Consider the following 22965-nt stretch of genomic DNA (forward strand, 5'->3'; position numbering starts at 1 on the left):
TTCAACTAGTAGTGTGGGGGATGGTAACGCAGGTAGGCCAAGACAGTTAGTTGTGGTAGGGGATTCTATAATCAGGAAGACGGATAGAATAATTTGTCGCCAAGACCACCTCAACCGAATGGTTTGCTGTCTCCCTGGGTTCGGCATGTGGTGGAAAGGGTGGACAAATTACTAGGGGGGGCTGGGGATGACCCAGCTGTCGTGGTCCATGTGGGAACCAACGACAGAATACATGGTAGGTGGAGGTCCTTGAAGAATAATTACAAGGAACTAGGTGGCAAGCTGAAGGGAAGGACCTCTAAGGTTGTGTTCTCTGGAATACTTCCTGTGCCATGCGCATCGCAGGAAAAACAGCGGGAGCTTAGGGAGTTAAATGCATGGCTTAAGTCGTGGTGTGAGGGGGAAGGGTTTGGGTTTTTAGAGCACTGGGCTGACTTTTCATTGGGGTACAAACTCTATTCTACGGATAATTTGCACCTGAATGGCAGGGGGTCTGCTGTGCTGGGGGAGAGAATCCTGGAAGGGGTGGCTGAGTTTTTAAACTAGGTGAGTGGGGGGAGGATAATAAAGTAAAGAAAGCAGACAGTGGGATGGATAGGTTAGAGAGGGGTCAGGGCATAATGGTGGGTGGAGAGGAGTCCTGTGGGGGGAGGTTAAGAGCAGTGGATAAGGAGATTCATGGGTTACAAACCAGCTGTAAAAATAAATGTAGCCCGAAAATTTTTAATCCCAATAATTCAAAAAATTCCATTAGCCCCAATAACTCAATAACTACAATAAGCCCCATTAACTAAAAAAATACCGTTAGCCCCAATAACTTGAATAATGTTAGACGCAATAACGCAAAAAATCACATTAGCCCCAATAACTTAAATAATAACAGACCCAATAACTCAAAAAATCCCATTAGCCCCAATAACTTAAATAGTACAATTAGCCCTTATAACTCAAATAATAACATTAACCCCAATAACTCTGAAAATCCCATTAATGAGACTATATGTGTAAAACTTAATGGAAATGTAAAGTGTATGTTCACAAATGCCAGAAGCCTAGCAAATAAAATGGGGGAGCTTGAGGCCTTGATACTGGAGGAACATATTGATATAGTTGGGGTCACTGAGACATGGCTGGACTCCTCGCATGACTGGGCCGTTAATCTGCAGGGGTTTACATTGTTTCGCAAGGATAGAATGAACAGAAAAGGTGGTGGAGTCTGTCTGTATGTAAGAAGTGGTATGAAAGTCAGTGTGAACGATGCCATAGTGTGTGATGATTCTGAGGATGTGGAATCACTGTGGGTAGAATTACAAAAGGAGGGAAATACTGAAAAAATAATATTTGGTGTAATCTACAGACGCCCTAATATCACTGAAGAGATAGAAGGTCGGCTGTATAAACAAATAGAGAGGGCCGCCCGGGCAGGTACAGTGGTAATAATGGGAGATTTTAACTATCCAGATATAGATTGGGGCCGGGGGCTGGCTAAAACTACAAAGGGGAGAAAATTCCTAAATTTATTGCAGGATAATTTTATGGGCCAGTTTGTGGAGGACCCAACAAGAAGTGATGCCTTGTTGGATCTGATCATTTCCAACAACGCAGAGCTGATTGGTAATGTAACTGTGCGGGAAAACCTTGATAATAGCGACCACAATATAGTAACTTTTGACTTAAAATGTAGAAAACAAAGACAGACGGGGAAAGCAAAAACATATAACTTTAAAAAGGCAAATTTCCCTGGGCTGAGAGCTGCACTACAGGGCCTAGACTAGGGGGAGGTGTTCTCAAATACTGATACAGAAGGTAAATGGGACATCTTTGAATCAACTCTAAATAACTATACAGCTAAATATATACCAAAGGGGAACAAATATAAACGATTAAAACTAAATCCTACATGGCTGACAAATGAGGTTAAAAGAGCAATAAACAACAAAAAAATAGCCTTCAAAAAATTAAAATCTGATGGGTCAGCTATAACATTTAAACAGTACAAGGAGCTTAATAAAATCTGCAAAAATGTAATAAAAACAGCAAAAATTCAAAATGAGAGACAGGTGGCCAAAGAAAGCAAAACTAATCCTAAATATTTTTTTTAGATATATAAATACAAAAAAACCAAGGACAGAGCATGTAGGACCCCTTAATAATGATAATGGGGATGTTGTCACAGGCGAGAAAGCGGAGCTACTGAATGGGTTCTTTAGTTCTGTATACACTATGGAAGAAGGAGCTGACATTGGCCAGGTCAGTGCTGGTAACACATCATGTAATGTACTGAACTGGCTTAATGTAGAGATGGTACAAGGTAAGTTAAGTAAAGTAAATGTAAGCAAATCTCCAGGGCCGGATGGACTACACCCAAGAGTTCTTAGAGAGGTAAGTTCAGTAATATCTGTACCCTTGTTCATGATATTTAGAGATTCTCTGGTGTCTGGTATTGTGCCAAGGGACTGGCGCAAGGCTAATGTGGTATCAATCTTCAAGAAGGGCTCTAGGTCTTCGCCAGGCAATTATAGACCATTAAGTCTAACGTGCATTGTGGGTAAATTGTTTGAAGGACTTATAAGGGATTACATAAAGGAATACATAGGGGATAATAGTATTATAAGTGATAGCCAGCATGGGTTTACTAAGGATAGAAGTTGTCAAACCAATCTAATTTGCTTTTATGAAGAGGTGAGTAGAAGCCTTGACAGAGGAATGGCTGTGGATATAGTGTTTCCGGATTTTGCCAAAGCATTTGATACTGTCCCTCACAGACATCTGACAGGTAAGTTAAGGTCCTTGGGCTTGGAAACTTTAGTTTGTAAATGGATTGAACACTGGCTCATGGATCGTACCCAGAGAGTGGTGGTCAATGATTCGTACTCTGATTGGTCCCCGGTTATTAGTGGTGTACCCCAAGGTTCAGTACTGGGCCCGCTGCTGTTTAATTTATTTATCAATGATATAGAGGATGGTATTAACAGCTCTGTTTCTATCTTTGCAGATGACACCAAGGTTTGTAGCACGGTACAGTCTATAGAGGATGTGCATAAGTTACAAAAGGACTTGGATAGACTAAGTGTCTGGGCATCCACTTGGCAAATGATGTTCAATGTGGATAAATGTAAAGTTATGCATCTGGGTACTAATAACCTGCATGCGTCGTATGTCTTAGGGGGGATTAAACTGTCAGAGTCACTGGTAGAGAAGGATCTGGGTGTACTTGTAGATCACAGACTACAGAATAGCATGCAATGTCAGGCTGCTGCTTCCAAAGCCGGCAGGATATTGTCATGTATCAAAAGAGGCATGGACTCGAGGGAAAGGGACATAATACTCCCCCTTTATAAAGCATTGGTACGGCCTCACCTGGAATATGCTGTTCAGTTTGGTCGCCTGTTCATAAAAGGGACATTGGAAAGGGTGCAGAGATGAGCGACTTAACTAATATGGGGCATGGAACATCTTAGCTATGAGGAGCGATTAAAGGAGTTACAATTGTTTAGTCTTGAGAAGAGACGTTTAACCCCTTAAGGACGCAGGACGTAAATGTACGTCCTGGTGAGGTGGTACTTAACGCACCAGGACGTACATTTACGTCCTAAGCATAACCGCGGGCATCGGAGCGATGCCCGTGTCATGCGCGGCTGATCCCGGCTGCTGATCGCAGCCAGGGACCCGCCGGCAATGGCCGACGCCCGCGATCTCGCGGGCGTCCGCCATTAACCCCTCAGGTGCCGGGATCAATACAGATCCCGGCATCTGCGGCAGTTCGCGATTAAAATGAACGATCGGATCGCCCGCAGCACTGCTGCGGGGATCCGATCATTCATAACACCGCACGGAGGTCCCCTCACCTTCCTCCGTGCGGCTCCCGGCGTCTCCTGCTCTGGTCTGTGATCGAGCAGACCAGAGCAGGAGATGACCGATAATACTGATCTGTTCTATGTCCTATACATAGAACAGATCAGTATTAGCAATCATGGTATTGCTATGAATAGTCCTCTATGGGGACTATTCAAGTGTAAAAAAAAATGTAAAAAAATGTAAAAGTAAAAGTAAAAAAAAAGTGAAAAATCCCCTCCCCCAATAAAAAAGTAAAACGTCCGTTTTTTCCTATTTTACCCCCAAAAAGCGTAAAAAAACATTTTTTATAGACATATTTGGTATCGCCGCGTGCGTAAATGTCCGAACTATTAAATAAAATGTTAATGATCCCGTACGGTGAACGGCGTGAACGAAAAAAAATTTAAAAAGTCCAAAATTCCTACTTTTTTAATACATTTTATTAAAAAAAAATTATGAAAAATGTATTAAAAGTTTTTTATATGCAAATGTGGTATCAAAAAAAAGTACAGATCATGGCGCAAAAAATGAGCCCCCATACCGCCGCTTATACGGAAAAATAAAAAAGTTATAGGTCATCAAAATAAAGGGATTATAAACGTACTAATTTGGTTAAAAAGTTTGTGATTTTTTTTAAGCGCAACAATAATATAAAAGTATATAATAATGGGTATCATTTTAATCGTATTGACCCTCAGAATAAAGAACACATGTCATTTTTACCAGAAATTGTACGGCGTGAAAACAAAACCTTCCAAAATTAGCAAAATTGCGTTTTTCGTTTTAATTTCCCCACAAAAATAGTGTTTTTTGGTTGCGCCATACATTTTATGATATAATGAGTGATGTCATTACAAAGGACAACTGGTCGCGCAAAAAAAAAGCCCTCATACTAGTCTGTGGATGGAAATATAAAAGAGTTATGATTTTTAGAAGGCGAGGAGGAAAAAATGAAAACGTAAAAATTAAATTGTCTGAGTCCTTAAGGCCAAAATGGGCTGAGTCCTTAAGGGGTTAAGGGGGGATATGATAAACCGATATATGAGTATATAAATGGCCCATACAAAAAATATGGAGAAAAACTGTTCCAGGTTAAACCCCCCCCAAAGGACGAGGGGGCACTCCCTCCGTCTGGAGAAGAAAAGGTTTAGTCTAAAGGGGCGACACGCCTTCTTTACCGTGAGGACTGTGAATTTATGGAACGGTCTACCTCAGGAACTGATCACAGCAGGAACAATTAACAGCTTTAAAACAGGGTTAGATACATTCCTGGAACAAAATAACATTAATGCTTATGCAGAATTATAAAACTACATCCCTTTCCCTCATCCCCTTACACCCTTCCCTTCAATTCCCTGGTTGGACTTGATGGACGTATGTCTTTTTTCAACCATACTAACTATGTAACTATGTAACTATGACTTCAGAACTAGCCCATAAAAACTATCACACCACAATACAAAGCAATTTAGGCAAAGCATTGTACAGAAGTCTGACCTGTGTTTTACCCGTATTTTTTTTTGTGTGTGTGTGTTGTTTAACCAAATATGGAGCATGGATTTTGAAAAAAAAAAAAAGCTATGAAAGTTCAATGGGCCTGTTGCACCATGTTACCTATATTTTTTTGGTTCAAACAAATATAGAGCATTACTAGCTGGATTAAAAAATAAAATAAAAAAAAGCAGCATTTCTGGCTGTGACTGTGAAAGTTGGCAGTTTTTCAAAATCACCCCAAAAACAAAAAAAATCACCTCAAAATCTTTTTAAATCCAGGCCAACTACAGGTAGCAGCAGCAAGGTGCCTGGTGGTAGCAATAACAGCAGCATCAGGAAGCAAAAGTTGTCCATTTCTTTGGAGGATATTATGGCCATTGTGGTCTGGTTGGCTCATTCTCAGTCATCTCAGGAGCAGAATGAGTCTGACTAAATGACATTAAAGGAGTACTCCACCCCTAGACATCTTATCCCCTATCCAAACTATTAAAAATATCCAGTTTATCCGTCGTAATCCATCGAATCCGCTGTAATTCTCTGCATACGCGGATCTGAAACAAGAAGAAAAGAAAACACAAAAAAATGGGTTAGGACTTTTTTGCGCTCTCTGCCGGGGAGATCGCCCATAAAACAATGTCTACCTAAACAGGGAACCTCCAATTGGTGCAAAACTACAACTCCCAGCATGCCCAGACAGCGTTTGGCTGTCTGGGCATGTTGGGAGTTGTAGTTTAGCAACAGCTGGAGTCTCCCTGTCTGGGTAGACACTGGCAGAAGCATCTGTTCACATTATCCAAAACGGACAATGTTAACAGATCCTCACACCCTTACCAGTCTGGATCCCGTCTGTAGCTCCGCCCCATAACGATGTCATCACTCGGGGGCAGAGTTACACGGACCCGGCAGGGACAGGGAGAGAGGAAGGTAAGGGGATCTCCTTTTCTGTATACACTATTTACAGCTATCTATAGATAGCTGTATATTCTGTATACCGCCCTAAAGTGCTACAGGAGCAGGGAATCCTGTCAGTCTGGTGACGGGATTCCCGGCTCCTGTATAGTATACACGGGTACAACTGTGAAAGTTGGCAGTTTTTCTAAATCACCCCAAAAACAAGAAGAATCACCTCAAAATCTTTTTAAATCCAGGTAGCAGCAGCAAGGTGCATTGTGCATTGAGCATTGTGGACTGGTTGGCTCATTCTCAGTCATCTCAGGAGCAGATTGAGTCTGACTAAAAGACATTAAAGGAGTACTCCACCCCTAGACATCTTATCCCCTATCCAAAGTATAGGGGATAAGATGTCTGATCGTGGGGAGTCCAGCTGCTGGGACCCCCCCAAAATCTCCTGGCGGCACTCTGGCATTCTGAACATTTTGTTCAGAACGCTGGGTTCGGGCAGCCGTGGTCGTGATGTCATGACATGCCCCCTTCCATTTTTGTCATTGGGAGAGGGAGTGTCAAGCGACCACAGCCATCATGCCCCCTCCCGTAGACATGAATGGAGGGAGTTTGGGGTTATATCATAACCACGGCCTCCCAAACCCAGCGTTCTGAACAAAAATGCTCAGAATACCCGAGTGCCGCCCGTATATCATGAGATGTCCCAGTGGTCGGAACACCCGCAATCAAACATGTTATCCCCTATCCAAAGGATGTCCAGGGGTGGAGTACCCTGTTTTTACAACAAGCACCAGTTCACCACTGCCTGCGATCCACTGGCTACTACAACTATCACCAGTCCAGCACTGCCTGCTACCTGCTGTCTACAGCTACCACTAGTTCACCATTGCCTGCGGTCTGCTGGATACTACAACTACCATCAGTCCACAACTTCCTGCTATCCTCTAGCTACTACACCTACCACCAGCCCACCACCCTTTCTGCTGTTACTGCCAGGCCTACATATACAACATACCATGATCCCAAATAAAGGAATATTTTTTTCAGCTATATTATATACCTTCACTATTTCGAGACACCAATCCTTTTGCAACTCCAAAAAAGGGAACATTTTTGATAATTTTTTTTAACTTTTCAATGTTTTCAAAAGCTATTTCTTTTTTTACTATTTTGAGACTCTGCGTCACCAATCCTATTGCAAGTCACAAAAATAAATAATAGTTTTTATTTTCTGGCTTTGTCCAAGCTGAAGCACAGGCATGGACAAAGTCAAGTAAGTGAGGGTGGGCTAGCACTCCTCTGTGCTGTCTGAAAGGACAGGAGAGAGCACAGAGGAGTACCATCAGACAGGAGAGAGCACAGAGGAGTCCTATCAGACAGGAGAGAGCACAGAGGAGTCCTATCAGACAGGAGAGAGCACAGAGGAGTCCTATCAGACAGGAGAGAGGACAGATGATTAATATCAGACAGGAGAGAGCATAGAAGAGTACTATCAGACAAGAGAGAGCACAGAGGAGTCCTATCAGACAGGAGAGAGCACAGAGGAGTCCTGTCAGACAGGAGAGAGCACAGAGGAGTACTATTAGACAGGAGAGAGCATAAAGGAGTCCTATCAGACAGGAGAGAGCACAGAGCAGTCCTATCAGACAGAAGAGAGCACAAAGGAGTACTAGCCCACCCTCACTTACTGGACTTTGTCCATGCTTCAGCTTGGACAAAGCCATGATTTTATAAGCCATGATTTCTATAAAAGGAAATAACATTTTCTTATGAAGTATATCAGAAAGGTTAATGTTTTGCTAAGATGTATGTCAGGATCCGGACTGGTATGCAGGGAGGACACAGGTGGTGGATCCTCTGTGTCAGTGAGGTGACGGCGTGGGCCGTACCAGGGGAACGGAATCTAAGAGGCTACTGGTTTTCACCAGAGCCCGCCGCAAAGCGGGATGGACTTGCTGCGGCAGGTAACCCCCAGGTCGTTCCACCTGATAGCGATTCAACCTCACTGACAGCTGAGTCAGGCGCGGTACACAAGGATTAGGCAAAGGCAAGGTCAGACGTAGCAGAAGGTCAGGACAGGTGGCAACGGTTCATAGTCAAGGGCAACGGCAAGGGTCTGGATACACAGGCAATGGACACACGGGAACGCTTTCACTGGCACAAGGCAACAAGATCCGTCAGGGACAGGAAGGGGAAGTGGACTTTTATAATGTAGGGAGTGCTTGGAACTAATTGGGCCAGGCACCAATCAATGGTGCACTGGCCCTTTAAATCTGAGACCCGGCTCGCGCGTGCCCTAGAGAGCGGGGCTGCGCATGCCGGGACTGAGCAGGAGGACAGGGCAGGTGAGAAACATGGGGCGCGATCCAAGAGCGGGCATGTCCCGTGCCTCGGTTCGTGTCCCCTCCGGTGACATGGGAGCAGTGCTCGCGGTCAGCAGTGCTGACCGCAGTGCTGCATGCAGAGGCACGCCGTGAGCGCTCCGGGGAGGCAGCGGGACCCGGAGTGCTCGGCGTGACAGTACCCCCCCCCCCCCTTGGGTCTCCCCCTCTTTTTAGAACCGAGGAATCTTTGGATGAGATCTTTGTCTAGAATATTGGCCTCAGCTTCCCATGATCTCTCCTCAGGGCCACAATTTTCCCAATCTACCAAAAAAATTTTTTTTACCTCTGACGACTTTGGAGGCGAGGATTTCTTTAACGGAGAAGACATCAGAGGAGCCAGAGATAGGAGCAGGAACAGTGACCTAGGGAGAAATGCGGTTAAGTACGAGAGGTTTGAGAAGAGACACATGAAAAGAGTTGGGAATACGAAGAGAAGAAGGAAGATGAAGTTTGTAAGAGACAGAATTGATTTGGTTCTTGATTTTGAAAGGTCCGAGGTACTGAGAACCAAGCTTGTAGCTAGGGACACGGAAACGGATGTACTTGGCGGAGAGCCATACTTTGTCACCGGGAGCAAAGACAGGAGGAATTCTTCTCTTCTTATCAGCATGTCTCTTCATGCGAGATGAGGCCAGTAGGAGCGATTTTTGAGTCTCTTTCCAGATGGAGAAGTCTTTTGTTAACTTGTCTACAGCAGGAACTCCAGAAGAAGTGGGAAGGGGGAGGGGGGGAAGTGGGTGACAGCCGTACACCACAAAAAATGGAGATCTGGAGGAAGACTCAGAATTCTTGATATTGTACGAGAATTCAGCCCAGGGCAGAAGGTCGACCCAATCATCTTGACGGGAGGAGACAAAATGACGAAGGTAGTCACCAAGGATCTGGTTTACTCCAGAAAAATTTAATTTGATCTTCAATTGACTACAAAGTGCTCTCCAAAATTTAGAAATAAATTGAATGCCTCTAACAGACACAATATGCGTGGGAAGTCTGTGGAGACGAAAAATATGGAGAAAAAATTGCTTAGCCAACTGAGGCGCAGAAGGAAGACCTGGAAGCGGGACAAAGTGAGCCATTTTGGAAAAACGATCCACAACCACCCAAATGACAGTGTTGCCATGAGATACGGGAAGGTCAGTGATAAAGTCCATACCTATATGAGAACATGGCTGTTCAGGCACAGACAGAGGAAGAAGAAGACCAGCCGGCTTCTGGCGTGGAGTCTTGTCTCGTGCCCACACAGTACAGGCCCGTACAAAATCGGTCACATCTTTCTCCAAGGAAGACCACCAATAGTGTCTGGAGATTAGCTGTATGGATTTTTTGATTCCAGCATGACCTGCCAGGTGGGAGGAATGACCCCATTTGAGAGTCTGGAGGCAAAGACGTGGAGGAACATAAGTCTTTCCGGGAGGAATTGGCACCAAAGAAGCTGGGGCGGAAACGACCAGATACTCCAGAGGTATGATGTGTTGAGGAAGAATTTCAGATTCTGAGGCATCGGTGGCACGTGATAGAGCATCAGCCCTGACATTCTTGTTGGCAGGACGAAAATTAATTTGAAAATTGAAGCGGGCAAAGAACAATGACCACCTAGCCTGGCGAGGATTTAACCGCTGGGTGGAGTGAAGATAAGACAAATGTTTATGATCAGTATAGATGGTGATGGGATGCAAGGATCCTTCTAGAAGATTCCATTCTCCAGTCTCCATTCCTCAAGTGCCAACTTAATGGTCAATAATTTACGGTCTCCAATGGAATAGTTCTTTTCAGGGGGAGAGAAGGTCTTGGAGAAATTGCAAGTGATATTTTTTCCTTTAGTGGTTTTTTGAAGAAGGACGGCTCCGGCACCAATGGAGGAGGCGTCAACCTCAAGGTAGAAGGGCTTCAAAGGATCTGGCTTGGACAGGACTGGAGCAGAAGAGAAGGCGGCTTTGAGGTGTTTAAAGGCTTCCTGCGGTGGCCAGGATTTTGGATTGGCATTTTTCTTGGTCAAGGCCACAATAGGTGCAACAATGGTGGAGAAGTGGGGAATGAACTGACGGTAATAGTTTGCAAATCCGAGGAAACGTTGGATGGATTGCAAACCAGTGGGACGTGGCCAATCTATTATTGCAGACAGTTTATCAGGGTCCATTTGAAGACCTTGATCTGAGACTATGTATCCCAAGAAGGGAAGGCTGCTGCATTCGAAAAGGCATTTCTCCATCTTGGCATAGAGGAGATTCTTGCGCAGGCGCTGAAGCACTTGACGGACATGGAGGCGATGTTCTTCCAGGTTGGAAGAAAAAATAAGAATATCATCAAGGTAGACCCCCACACAGGGATACAGCAAGTCCCGGAAGATCTCGTTGACAAAGTCCTGGAAGACTGCTGGGGCGTTGCACAGACCAAATGGCATGACTAGATATTCAAAGTGTCCATCTCTGGTATTGAAGTCGGTTTTCCACTTGTCGCCCTCACGAATGCGGATGAGATTATAGGCGCCCCTTACGTCAAGTTTGGTGAAGACCTTAGCTCCACGCAATCGATCGAATAGTTCAGAGATGAGTGGAAGAGGGTAGCGATTTTTCACAGTGATCTTATTAAGGCCGCGGTAGTCGATACAAGGGCGTAGCGACCCGTCCTTCTTGGCCACGAAGAAGAATCCGGCTCCGGCTGGAGAAGAAGATTTTCGGATAAAACCTCTTTTGAGGTTTTCCTGGATGTACTCCGTCATGGCTTGTGTTTCCGGGGCAGAAAGTGCGTAGATCCTACCACGGGGTGGTGTGGTACCAGGGAGCAAATCGATAGGACAGTCATAAGGTCTGTGTGGAAGTAAGATCTCTGCTTACTTTTTGCAGAAGACATCAGCATAGTCCTGATAGGCCTTAGGAAGACCTGGCAATGGAGTTGTAATGGAGACTTGGCAAGAAGGAACTGAGTGAAGACAACGCTTGTGGCAAGAAGATCCCCAACTTTTAATGTCCCCAGTGGCCCAGTCGGGTGACGTTGGAGCCAAGGCAAGCCCAGAAGAATTTCAGAAGTACAGTTGGGCAGCACAAAAAATTCAATGTGTTCGTGATGGTGAATTCCCACACTCATGAGCAGAGGTTGAGTGCGGTAAAGCACAGTGGAGACCAGTCTTTCTCCATTGACGGATGAAATGAAGAGAGGTTTGACAAGACAGGTAACTGGGATATTGAACTTGTTGATGAGGGAGGCTTCAATGAAACTTCCTGCTGAACCAGAGTCCAAGAAGGACACAGCGGAGAAGGAAGTATTAGCGGACGTAGCAATCCGCACAGGTATAGTCAGTCTTGGAGAGGAAGAATTCACACCTAGCAACGCCTCTCCTACGTTAACTAGGTGCGTGTGTTTCCCTGACGCGGAGGACGAATAGGACAGTCCTTTAGGAAATGTTCGGTGCTTGCACAGTATAGGCACAGGTTTTCATTCCTACGGCGAGTCCTCTCTTGTAGGGTCAGGCGAGACCGATCCACTTGCATGGCCTCCTCGGGGGGAGGCACAGGAACAGATTTTAAAGGACGCTGGAAGAGAGGTGCCAGGGGAGGAAACCGCCTGGTGCGAACAAGATCCTTTTCCTGACGAAGCTTCTGGCGTCTTTCGGTGAAACGCATGTCAATGCGGGTGGCCAAATGGATGAGTTCAGACAGGGCAGCAGGAATTTCTCGTGCGGACAGCACATCTTTGATGTGACTGGATAAGCCTTTCTTGAAGGTCGCACAGAGGGCCTCATTATTCCAGGACAGCTCAGAGGCGAGGGTGCGGAACTGGATGGCGTACTCGCCCACAGAAGAACTCCCTTGGACAAGGTTCAATAGGGCTGTCTCAGCTGAAGAAGCCCGGGCTGGCTCCTTGAAGACACTGCGTACTTCTGAGAAGAAGGACTGGATAGTAGCAGTGGCAGGATCGTTGCGGTCCCAAAGCGGTGTGGCCCAGGACAAGGCCTTTCCAGATAGCAGGCTGACCACGAACGCCACCTTAGACAGTTCTGTAGGGAATTGGTCTGACATCATCTCCAGGTGCAGGGAACACTGGGACAGGAACCCACGGCACAATTTAGAGTCCCCATTAAACTTGTCAGGTAGGGACAAGTGGAGTCTCGCTGCGGAGGTGATGCAGGAGCTGTCGGAGGAGATGGTTGCTGATGTTGAGGCAGAAGCTGTTGTATCATAGCAATCAACTGAGTCAGCTGTTGTCCTTGTAGCGCGATCTGCTGAGATTGCTGGGCGACCACGGAGGTTAGGTCAGCGACACTGGGGACTGGTATGCAGGGAGGACACAGGTGGTGGATCCTCTGTGTCAGTGAGGTGATGGTGTGGGCCATACCAGGGGAATGGAATCTAAGAGGTTACTGGTTTTCACCAGAGCCTGCAACAAAGCGGGATGGACTTGCTGCGGCAGGTAACCCCCAGGTCGTTCCACCCGATAGCGACTCAACCTCACTGACTGCTGAGTCAGGTGCGGTACACAAGGATTAGGCAAATGCAAGGTCAGACGTAGCAGAAGGTCAGAACAGGCGGCAACGGTTCATAGTCAAGGGCAACGGCAAGGGTCTGGATACACAGGCAATGGACACACGGGAACGCTTTTACTGGCACAAGGCAACAAGATCCGTCAGGGACAGGAAGGGGAAGTGGACTTTTATAATGTAGGGAGTGCTTGGAACTAATTGGGCCATGCACCAATCAATGGTGCACTGGCCCTTTAAATCTGAGAGACCCACATGCGGCCCCGCTCTCTAGCGGGACTGAGCAGGAGGACAGGGCAGGTGAGAAACATGGGGCGCGATCCGAGAGCAGGCGGTGCTGACCAGAGCGCTGCATGCAGAGGCACGCCGTGAGCGCTCTGGGGAGGAAGCGGGACCCGGAGCGCTCGGCGTGACAATGTATAACATAAGTTTTTGTATCTGGCAGTGTCCATTTAATTTAGAAAGTTGATAGAATCCTGGCACTTAAATTATCTTTAATGCAAGGGGTTGAAAAGGCCTTAGTGCCAGAATGCATGCTGCGTTTATTTCTGTTTGCTATGTTGCAATAAAAAGTATACTTGCATTGAAGATAATTTGAGTGTCGGGATTCTATCAACTTAATATTTCTACCTGGTACACGAGCACCACACCTACAGTGCCAACCTCTTTTGTTATCTGATCTGTTACTTAATTCATACTGTAGCTATGGGCATATTAGGGTGTTCTAAAAAATTAAACATTGATTGAGTCACAAAAATAATGATCAAGGTGAAACCTAAAAAGATATAATTTGTAAATGTTATTTTTATTTTCTTACTTTATACACTTTATACATTGCTATTAGTTTGTCAAAGTGTATTTCTTTTTTTTAATTACCTTTATAACTCTTAATTTAATTTACAAATGTACAAAAATCTCAAAAACAGAAACACAATCCATATACAACCACATCTTTACTCCAATATCCTCTACCCTGTTAACCTCCCCCCCTTCCTACAAACAATAATCAACCTAGGAGGCAGGGAGTTAGGAGGCCAGAACCAACAATATTCCATCAAATGTTTTACCTAATACCCTCTATATTTATACTTTTAAATAGAGATGAGCGAACTTACAGTAAATTTGATTCGTCACAAACTTCTCGGCTCGGCGGTTGCTGACTTTTCCTGCATAAATTAGTTCAGCTTTCCCGTGCTCCGGTGGGCTGGAAAAGGTCTCCTAGGACTGTATCCACCTTTTCCAGCCGACGGGAGCACCTGAAAGATGAACTAATTTATGTAGGAAAAGTCATCAACTGCCGAGCCAAGAAGTTCGTGACAAATCGAATTTACTGTAAGTTCGCTCATCTCTACTTTTAAACATTAATCTTAACCCTTTAATTTACCTCTATCTTCAGCATCCTAAATCCTCGACCCTTCACATAAAAAAATTTTTTTCCCCCTGTAACTCTCTCTCTCCTTAACTCCCCCCATAATATATCCTTCCATTCTCTGCATACTATTATACCATTCGATGCTACTGGGACAAGAAGGGGATGTCCAATTTTTAACAATCAAAAGACGGGCATAGAATAACATTCCCATACATCTTAATTTCCTTTTCTTACTTGTGTTTAACCCTGTATTATCTCCCAGAACTGCTGTCCTAGGGGAGAACTCCATACTTACACCTGTAATATCTCCATTTTACTAAATATTACTTTCCAATATTCAACAATCTCAGGACAACTCCAAAATTTATGTAAATGTCCCGCTTTTCTTCTTTTGCACCTATTAAATCTATTATCCTTCTTTTTTTATCTAAAAAACAAAGTGTATAATAAAGTCTATACACAATATTAAATTGTATCATCTTGTGGGTCATGTTAGGTGATACATAATTAATATTCTTCATTATTGCGTCCCTCCCTTCCTCTTCTATATCACGAATCTCCTCTTGGCATTGTTGGGTACTTCTACCGTGTTTCCCCGAAAATAGTAGCTACCCCGAAAATAGGCCCTAGCCGGATTATTGGGGTGGGCTGCAATATAAGCCCTACCCCGATAATAAGACCTAGACCAGTGGTCTCCAACCTGCGGACCTCCAGATGTTGCAAATGTTTGCAACATCTGGAGGTCCACAGGTTGAAGACCACTGACCTTGACAATGCCCGGGCTGCAAATATTAAAAAGCAATCTTTAACTTACCTTCGTCCTCCGTTCCCCCGTTGCTAAGGAACCGGCCTCACTGTCCTCCGCTGTTCTCGCTCGCCGGCCGGCTTCTTACATGACAGTCGGCTCAGCCTATCATCGGCCGAGGCGGGACATCGCTGCGGCCGGTGATAGGCTGAAGGCTCTGAGACATCACAACACCAGGAAGCAGCAAGAACAGTGGAGGGACCATGAGGCCGGTGCCTTAGCAACGGGGGAACGGAGGACGAAGGTAAGTTAAAGATTGCTTTTTAATATTTGCAGCCCGGGCACAGGAATAGATACAGCGCAGCGGCTGATAATTATTTGGCAGGGGGGGAGAGAAGCTGCGCTCGCGGGTGACAAATGATCAGTACCCCGATGTGGGGATTGTGGGGTGCAGCGCTGGGCTGGTAAACCGGCGGGGGTGGGGGGGTTAGGGACGTTGGGGGGCATTTACACCCCCCCATTATCATCATGTGATATGCGCAGCTCGCGCATATCATATGATGATATGCGCGGGGGGGGGGGGGGGGAAATACCGTGGAACCGCCATGTTGTTCAATGCGCATACCATAGATAAATAAGCCCTACCCTGAAAATTAGCCCTAGTGTGTTTTTTGGGGCTAAAATTTATATAAGACCCGGTCCTATTTTCGGAGAAATACGACATGTACTAATTTGTTCTTATGTAACTTAGCTATGGCTGTATAGACATATGAAATATGTTTTTTTGTTATATTACCACTCATAATTTTATTCAAAATGTCCAGGTACACCACCTGTATATTTCCCCCACTTACTAATAAACTCCATGAAGGTGCTTCTTATGCTATTATTTTCCAACCAACCGCACTCCTTTAAGTTTAATTCTTCTATCAATATTATCCATTCCTTGAATTGACCTTTTTCCCAAACATCTTTTATTCTAACACAACCTTTATTTTTAAACAATTTACTTTTCCCCGATTTATTCATCTCTGATATATTTCTATTACCCAACTCCGGTACCACATCCAATAACCCTTTTACATTCATCTCTTTCCTAAACATCCTCCATGTTTTAACCAGATTTTTAACCATCATAATTTTCCTCCGTGTTTCCTCCTCCAACTTCCTGGACTCCAACAATTGGAAAATTAGACAGCAAGAATTCAAAAAAGGAAAATTTATTCCACTCAATCAAAAAATAAATCTGCCCTGCCAGAAAGTATCTAAATATATCAGGGAACGCTATTCCACCCTTACGCTTAATCTGAAATATATATTTTTTTCTGGGTTACGAATTCTCCATGGGGGACATTTATCAATGTTTGCTTATTTATTCCTTTTTTTAGTAATTTATTTCTTACAATTATTTTGCTTATGTGCGACTTATTTATCAACTGGCTTAAGCCTGTTGATAAATTTCTTTCACATAAGCAATTTTTTTTTTGCTTTTGTAGTGGCTTTTTCTGCTCCATGTCTGAGTAAATTTTGTAGGTTTTTTTCAGGGCATGTGATTTGTTTGCGATTTTCCCACTTGATAAATCTCTGACCACTGCAAGTCAAAAATCACTTTCCGTTTCGGTAAGCAAGATTTTTATTTTTTGCTTAGGGCACTGCACAATCAAAAAGTTGCAGAAAAAAGAGAGTAGTCACATTTGCGACAATTTTTAGCAAAAAAAATCTACTAAATGCTTTGATAAATGTCCCCCCATATGTCTATCAAACCTACTTCATCACAACGGGGGACATTTATCAATGTTTGCTTATGTATTTATTTTTTTTAGTTATTTTTTTCTTACAATTTTTTTGCTTGTGCGACTTATTTATCAACTGGTTTCAGCCTGTTGATAAATTTCTTTCACATAAGCAAATTTGTCTTTTTGCTTTGGTAGTGGCTTTTTCTGCTCCATGTCTGAGCTGGAGTAAATTAAGTAAGTTTTTTCATGCCATGCGACTTTTTTGCAACTTTCGCACTTGATAAATCTCTGACCACTGCAAGTCAAAAATAACTTTTTGCTTTGGTAAGCTAGATTTTTATTTTTTGCTTAGGACACTGCATAATCAAAAAGTCGCAGAAAAAAGAGAGTAGTCGCACTTGCAACTTTTTTGCGACAGTTTTAAGCAAAAAAAAATAATCTACTAAATGCTTTGATAAATGTCCCCCAAAATGTTTTCAATGGGGTTTGACCATAACAATTTTTCTTTACTTTTGACAATCTCAACCTATCTGTATTTTCATTCATTACACAATTTACATCCCCTTGAATAAAAAGGGGACATTCTTTAACCCCCCTGCCAAAACCTATAATTTTAAGAACATTGGATGTGTGTGGAGGAGGTATGTATACAAATGCCAAAGTGCATATACATTTTTCCAATCTCCCATGTAGAATAATTAATCTCCCTGCTGTGTCAATTAATTTATCATATGTCTCCCAATTAACTTTTTTGTGTATCATAACTGTAACCCCTCTTGAACAAGAAGTAAAAATTTTGTGATAATAATGTGAAACATAGTTCTTTTTTATTCTATGTGCCGCTTCTTTCACTAAATGTGTTTCTAATAAACAAACTATACTTGCTAAATATTTTTTAAAAACATTGTGAATCGCTATTCTTTTATGTCTATCCCCTAAACCCCTTATGTTTCATACCAATATATTCGTATACATCCTATCTTCCTATTTAATAAAATAGACCACAAAGAGCGAGAGAGAGAGAGAGAGAGGCAAAAAAAAAAGTGTATTTCTTTTGATAACTTTTTTTGTTTGTATCAAATTCAATTCAAAAATTAAGTTTTAGGTTATTTAAAAAAAAAATACTAACATACTTAGTACCTCCTGTCTCATTAAGACTCTTCTTTACAATTGCTGCTGACTATCAATGATAAAACAAATTATCAGGTATAGGGACATCAATTTTAACAGCACTTATCGCCAGGTCTTTATTTTACCAACAACAACAATAAAAGTTAAGTTTTAGTTGGTCAGTCCCTAATGGGACCTTAGTGCTCCGGTCCTTGTACCTTGGGGCAATTGTGAATAGGATATAATTGGTCCCAGACTTACCAGGGTATTCTTGTGCTTAGTTCTTTACTAGTGTTGCTCGCGAATATTCGAAATGCGAATTTTATTCGCGAATATCGCATATTCGCGAATTCGTGAATATTCACAAATATAGCACTATATATTCGTAATGACAAATATATATTTTTTTTTTCACATTACACATCACAGTGATCACCCCTCTCTGCATCCAGCTTGTGTGGTGTACAGAAGGCTTTAATACTACTGTGTGAGACTGGCTTATGCTAATTTTTGTATATGCAAATTTTCGCATACGCGAATTTTTGCATATGCGAAAATAAAACGCGAATATTATGAATATGCGAATTTAGCGAATATATGACGAATATTCGTCCATATATTCGCGAAATATCGCAAATTCGAATATGGCCTATGCCGCTCAACACTATTCTTTACAAATATGGCACAGCCTTATGCGTTCTAATGGGACTAGGAAAAATATTTACATTTTCTGCAATATGTAGGTACAATAACTTTGTCACAGATGGTCAAATGCCATCTTTGGTTGTTTTTAACTTATAACTATTTGTATTGTTATTTTCCTTATCTCTTGTTTATCTTTTAGTTTACCTCTTATCTCCTAAATGTACAGTACATCTATACTCAATATGTCTCTAGGTTTGTTAAAAGTTGTGGCTAGTACATGCAAATTCATGCAAGCAAAATGCTAAAATATACTTCCATGGATGTATTTGAAATGTTTCTTAAAATGTTTTAATTATTATATTTGAATATTGTTTTTCAATGTAATGTAAAGGAAAAATGTAAGATTATTAGGAAGCTAAACATTTTATAATCATATTCCACAATTAGCATGTTAAATAATCCACTATACAGCTTTCACTCTATATTAATACAATTAAAGTCTTTAAGTTCAACAAAAATGCCACTAATTTAGCGGAAAACTTGAAGGCATCATATATATTTTATAGATATCAAACTAACATTCATTCACTTATCACTGAGGGATCAAAACAGTAATTTGAAAGAAAAAAAAGTTTTTAGCAAGAAATTAAAGAAAATAAACATACAATTTTTTGTAGTATTTGAATAAAAAGGCTTTATTTTATTGACATTTTATGATGTCAATAGCAACTGCCCTATATATTCTGGTGCCAGAAAAATTAGATGCTACAGGGAAAGTTGTCATTCTTCTATGGGAAACATGACAGCTCTTTTCATATATAAGAATTGCTCCTAACTACACGTATATCATTATTGTTACTCTCCCTTGAACACACAACTGCATCAGAAGAACTACTGGTTAAGAATCTTTCTCCCCTTGGGCATTTGCTTCAGCAATAAGAAATCTCTTTGATAACATAAAAAACCAAAAGCAAACATCTTCCATCCATGGGGCATTCATAGGGACTAACGGAAAGATTCTATATTTACAAATACACTGTTTACAAGCTTCATTTCACGTACCGAGATATGACCTCAAATATGTTACTTTAAAATATCCTTCTTGAGGGCAGATAAGGTAAGCACCAGACTGACTGAAAATTTCTTTTTACATCCATGTGGCTATTTGTATGCTCTTTTTTTTATTATTAAAGTCACTTACATAGACCTTTTTTAATCCAATATTTGGTATGTTGGACAAATTTAACTAGAGCTCAGACTCTATTTTTTTAAACTGGATAGACAGCATTTAAGGCTCCACCTATAGAAAAGAAACTAGCTTATTATACTTAAAGAATAGAAAATATTTTATAGTTGTCTACATTATAATTACATTAATAGTTGTGTTTAAAAAAAAAGCCATGTTACAGCATGTTTTAGAACCCTCTTGATGTTATGTCACATAACTGTTTAAAATAAATCTCATATTGAAAATGGAAAGAATAAATTGGTAGAAATTGATGTGTTGGTTAATATGGAAGATACATATGGAAAATATGGAAGATACATTAACCTTCTTGATGTTATTTTTTTTTAAATACAAAAAAAAACACAAAGAACACAAATGTTTAAATAGGCAAGGTGACAATTGTAAGATTACCAAAACTAGAACAATAAAAATGCAAAGAGAACCTCTTATTAAGTAAAGTAGTACAGAATGTTTCAACAGTAGTACATTTAGGTGCAAATTATAAGTAACATGCAAGCATGAGATTACTTTTTATGCGCACACTAAGGAATTCCTACTCCACTTAGTCATATTTCTGAAGGCACTAAAATACAATAAGATAAATGCACATAGAAAGCATAATGGTAATAGCAAGTGAATTGATAAATATTTGATTAAAAATTTTTTAAAATTGTAAGCATAGTTTTTTTCATTTTATTTTTTAAAATATCTATATTCAAGAATCATATGACTAAAACATAAGTTAACAAGATCATAGGCTGTCCTGGTAGTATTAAAATGATAGTTAGTGTTAAAAGAATATCACATTAATAACCCTACTCATTGGTTTATAAATTATAGATATTAAATATTCTATGGTTTAGTAGCTTTTTCTAAAATACAATCACTTGGGTGTGAAAGCAATCACCAATAAAAAAAAACACATATTTGTAATAGTAGTATAATGTCATCCAAAAGTTTGATAAAAGTAGATAATACTTGATAAAAGTAGATAATATAATAGTATAAATTACAGCAATATCAAATATCACTAGGAAGATGGCCAATTTTGACTGAAACAATATTCACTTATGATTATAATACTCAATAAAATATATCTATACCATATCTGAAATGTGCCCCAAAACATACAGTGGTAAAATATATTTTAAAACTGGGACATAATAAGAATACTTACTAAATAGGGTGTTATTAGTATGTAGAGCACCAGAGCTGAAGCTATTGTTACATCCATAATGGTGACAGAAGGCTCTTAACAACTGAGCTATGTGAATAAACTAATCTTTTTTCAGTACTGTCAGACATTTTGACCTACCCAGTTAACCACTCTGAAAACGTTTCTTGTATACCATGGCTTAAGAAAGTTATAAGACAGTGTCAAAACGTGTAGTAGATATATAGTATATACTGTATACCATTATCTACACAACATCTGGTATAACAATTAACTAAAACAGGAAAACAATAATTAAAAAAAGTATTAATTGTATAACCATATAAATTGGAATTTATTTTTAAAATAATAATGTTTTCATATAATATTAGGCTTATCAACTATAAGTATTATACACATAATACAACACATACCATATATTTATATGGCACAAATATCTACTGTATAATCGCTTAAACAAAGTTAATAGGACAGAAATAAGTTTTTGATGCCTAGAATTTGGTTAGAAACAGTAACTGAATACCTTTACTAACTGAGCACTGACACTATGATCAACAGAACAATGGCTTTAAGTCAATTATTTGTCAAGTTGGAACATACAGTAAAATGTCTAATGCACACCCAAGAAGATTTCCATATGCCAAAAATCTTACACTTGACAGACAAAGTCCCTGAAGCTAGAAAACATGATGTTGCTTTGTAATTAGGCATAGTTATCCAATATGGAAATTAGCTCTCAAATTGCTGAAGGTTACACTTTAAGCTTCCTCTTGTAATAGGATATTTGCTCTGGAAGAAAAGGGAATAATAAATTAATACTACGAAAAAAAAGCAGATGGAAAGGAATAAATATAACCTTCACCTCAACGAAGTGTGAGCTGACATGTAGTTTGTTAAAAAAAAAAAACTGTAAATGATATGAAAGACCTAAGCCGAGATATACATCAAATGACATTATTTCTCTTCCCACTTTAATCATGCACTCACGCTCAGAAATAATCCAAATGTAGGTTGCTATAGAAGAAATTTCTGTATGATTAGTGTCTCTGAACAAATGCGATGAGCCAAAGGAAAAAAAGAGAGAAAGAGAAAGAAAGCTAGCGGAGGTTAAAGCATGGTTTAATAATTCCAATCTCAGTCATTTTTTTTCATATGTATTGTATGTGCGAGTCCATAGTACAGCATAATGTGTCATAATTTGGCCTTCCATTCTGACAGCAGTGCTTGAGTTGGGCATTAAATCATTGCCCCGAGGAATTCTCATTCTGGCAATTCCTGGCGGTAGGACTGTCATCTCCTCCCACACATTACCTATCATTTTTGACATGATTGGATCAAAATTAGTCAGTACATTTAGATTTAAATTGGGACATCCAAGAATAATAATGAGCACAAAAATATAGCCCTGTGTAATTGACATGGCAACAGCTTAGTACAGTCTTCCACAGCATCTCTGAGATTATTAATATGATAACAAAAGTACTATATCAAAAAAAGTGAGGAAAGTTTTTTTTTTCTTTTTTTAGGTGGATATTTACTTAAAGCTTCAAATGAATGAAATTTGTTGTACTCTTCCAGGTAAACAAAGATAAATGTCACACAGCTGAATTGATTAAATCCCTTGGTGACCATTAATAGAAAGTTAGCACTTACCTTATTCATTCTCCATCTTAAACATAACATAATATATTTCTTTTAACTAGCAAAAGGGTGGATAGGGTAAAATTGATATGTTACCATTATCAGAATAGGCACAGCATATTGTATTATTTAATTTTATTATTTTGTAAGGAAATATACTATTTTCATTGCATGTAGTTCCATTTGGATAACTGGTATTGGCTTGTTAGTTTACTGGGTTAG

Source organism: Hyla sarda, chromosome 2 (assembly GCF_029499605.1).
Source record: "Hyla sarda isolate aHylSar1 chromosome 2, aHylSar1.hap1, whole genome shotgun sequence".
In the NCBI taxonomy this organism is placed as follows: Eukaryota; Metazoa; Chordata; class Amphibia; order Anura; family Hylidae; genus Hyla; species Hyla sarda.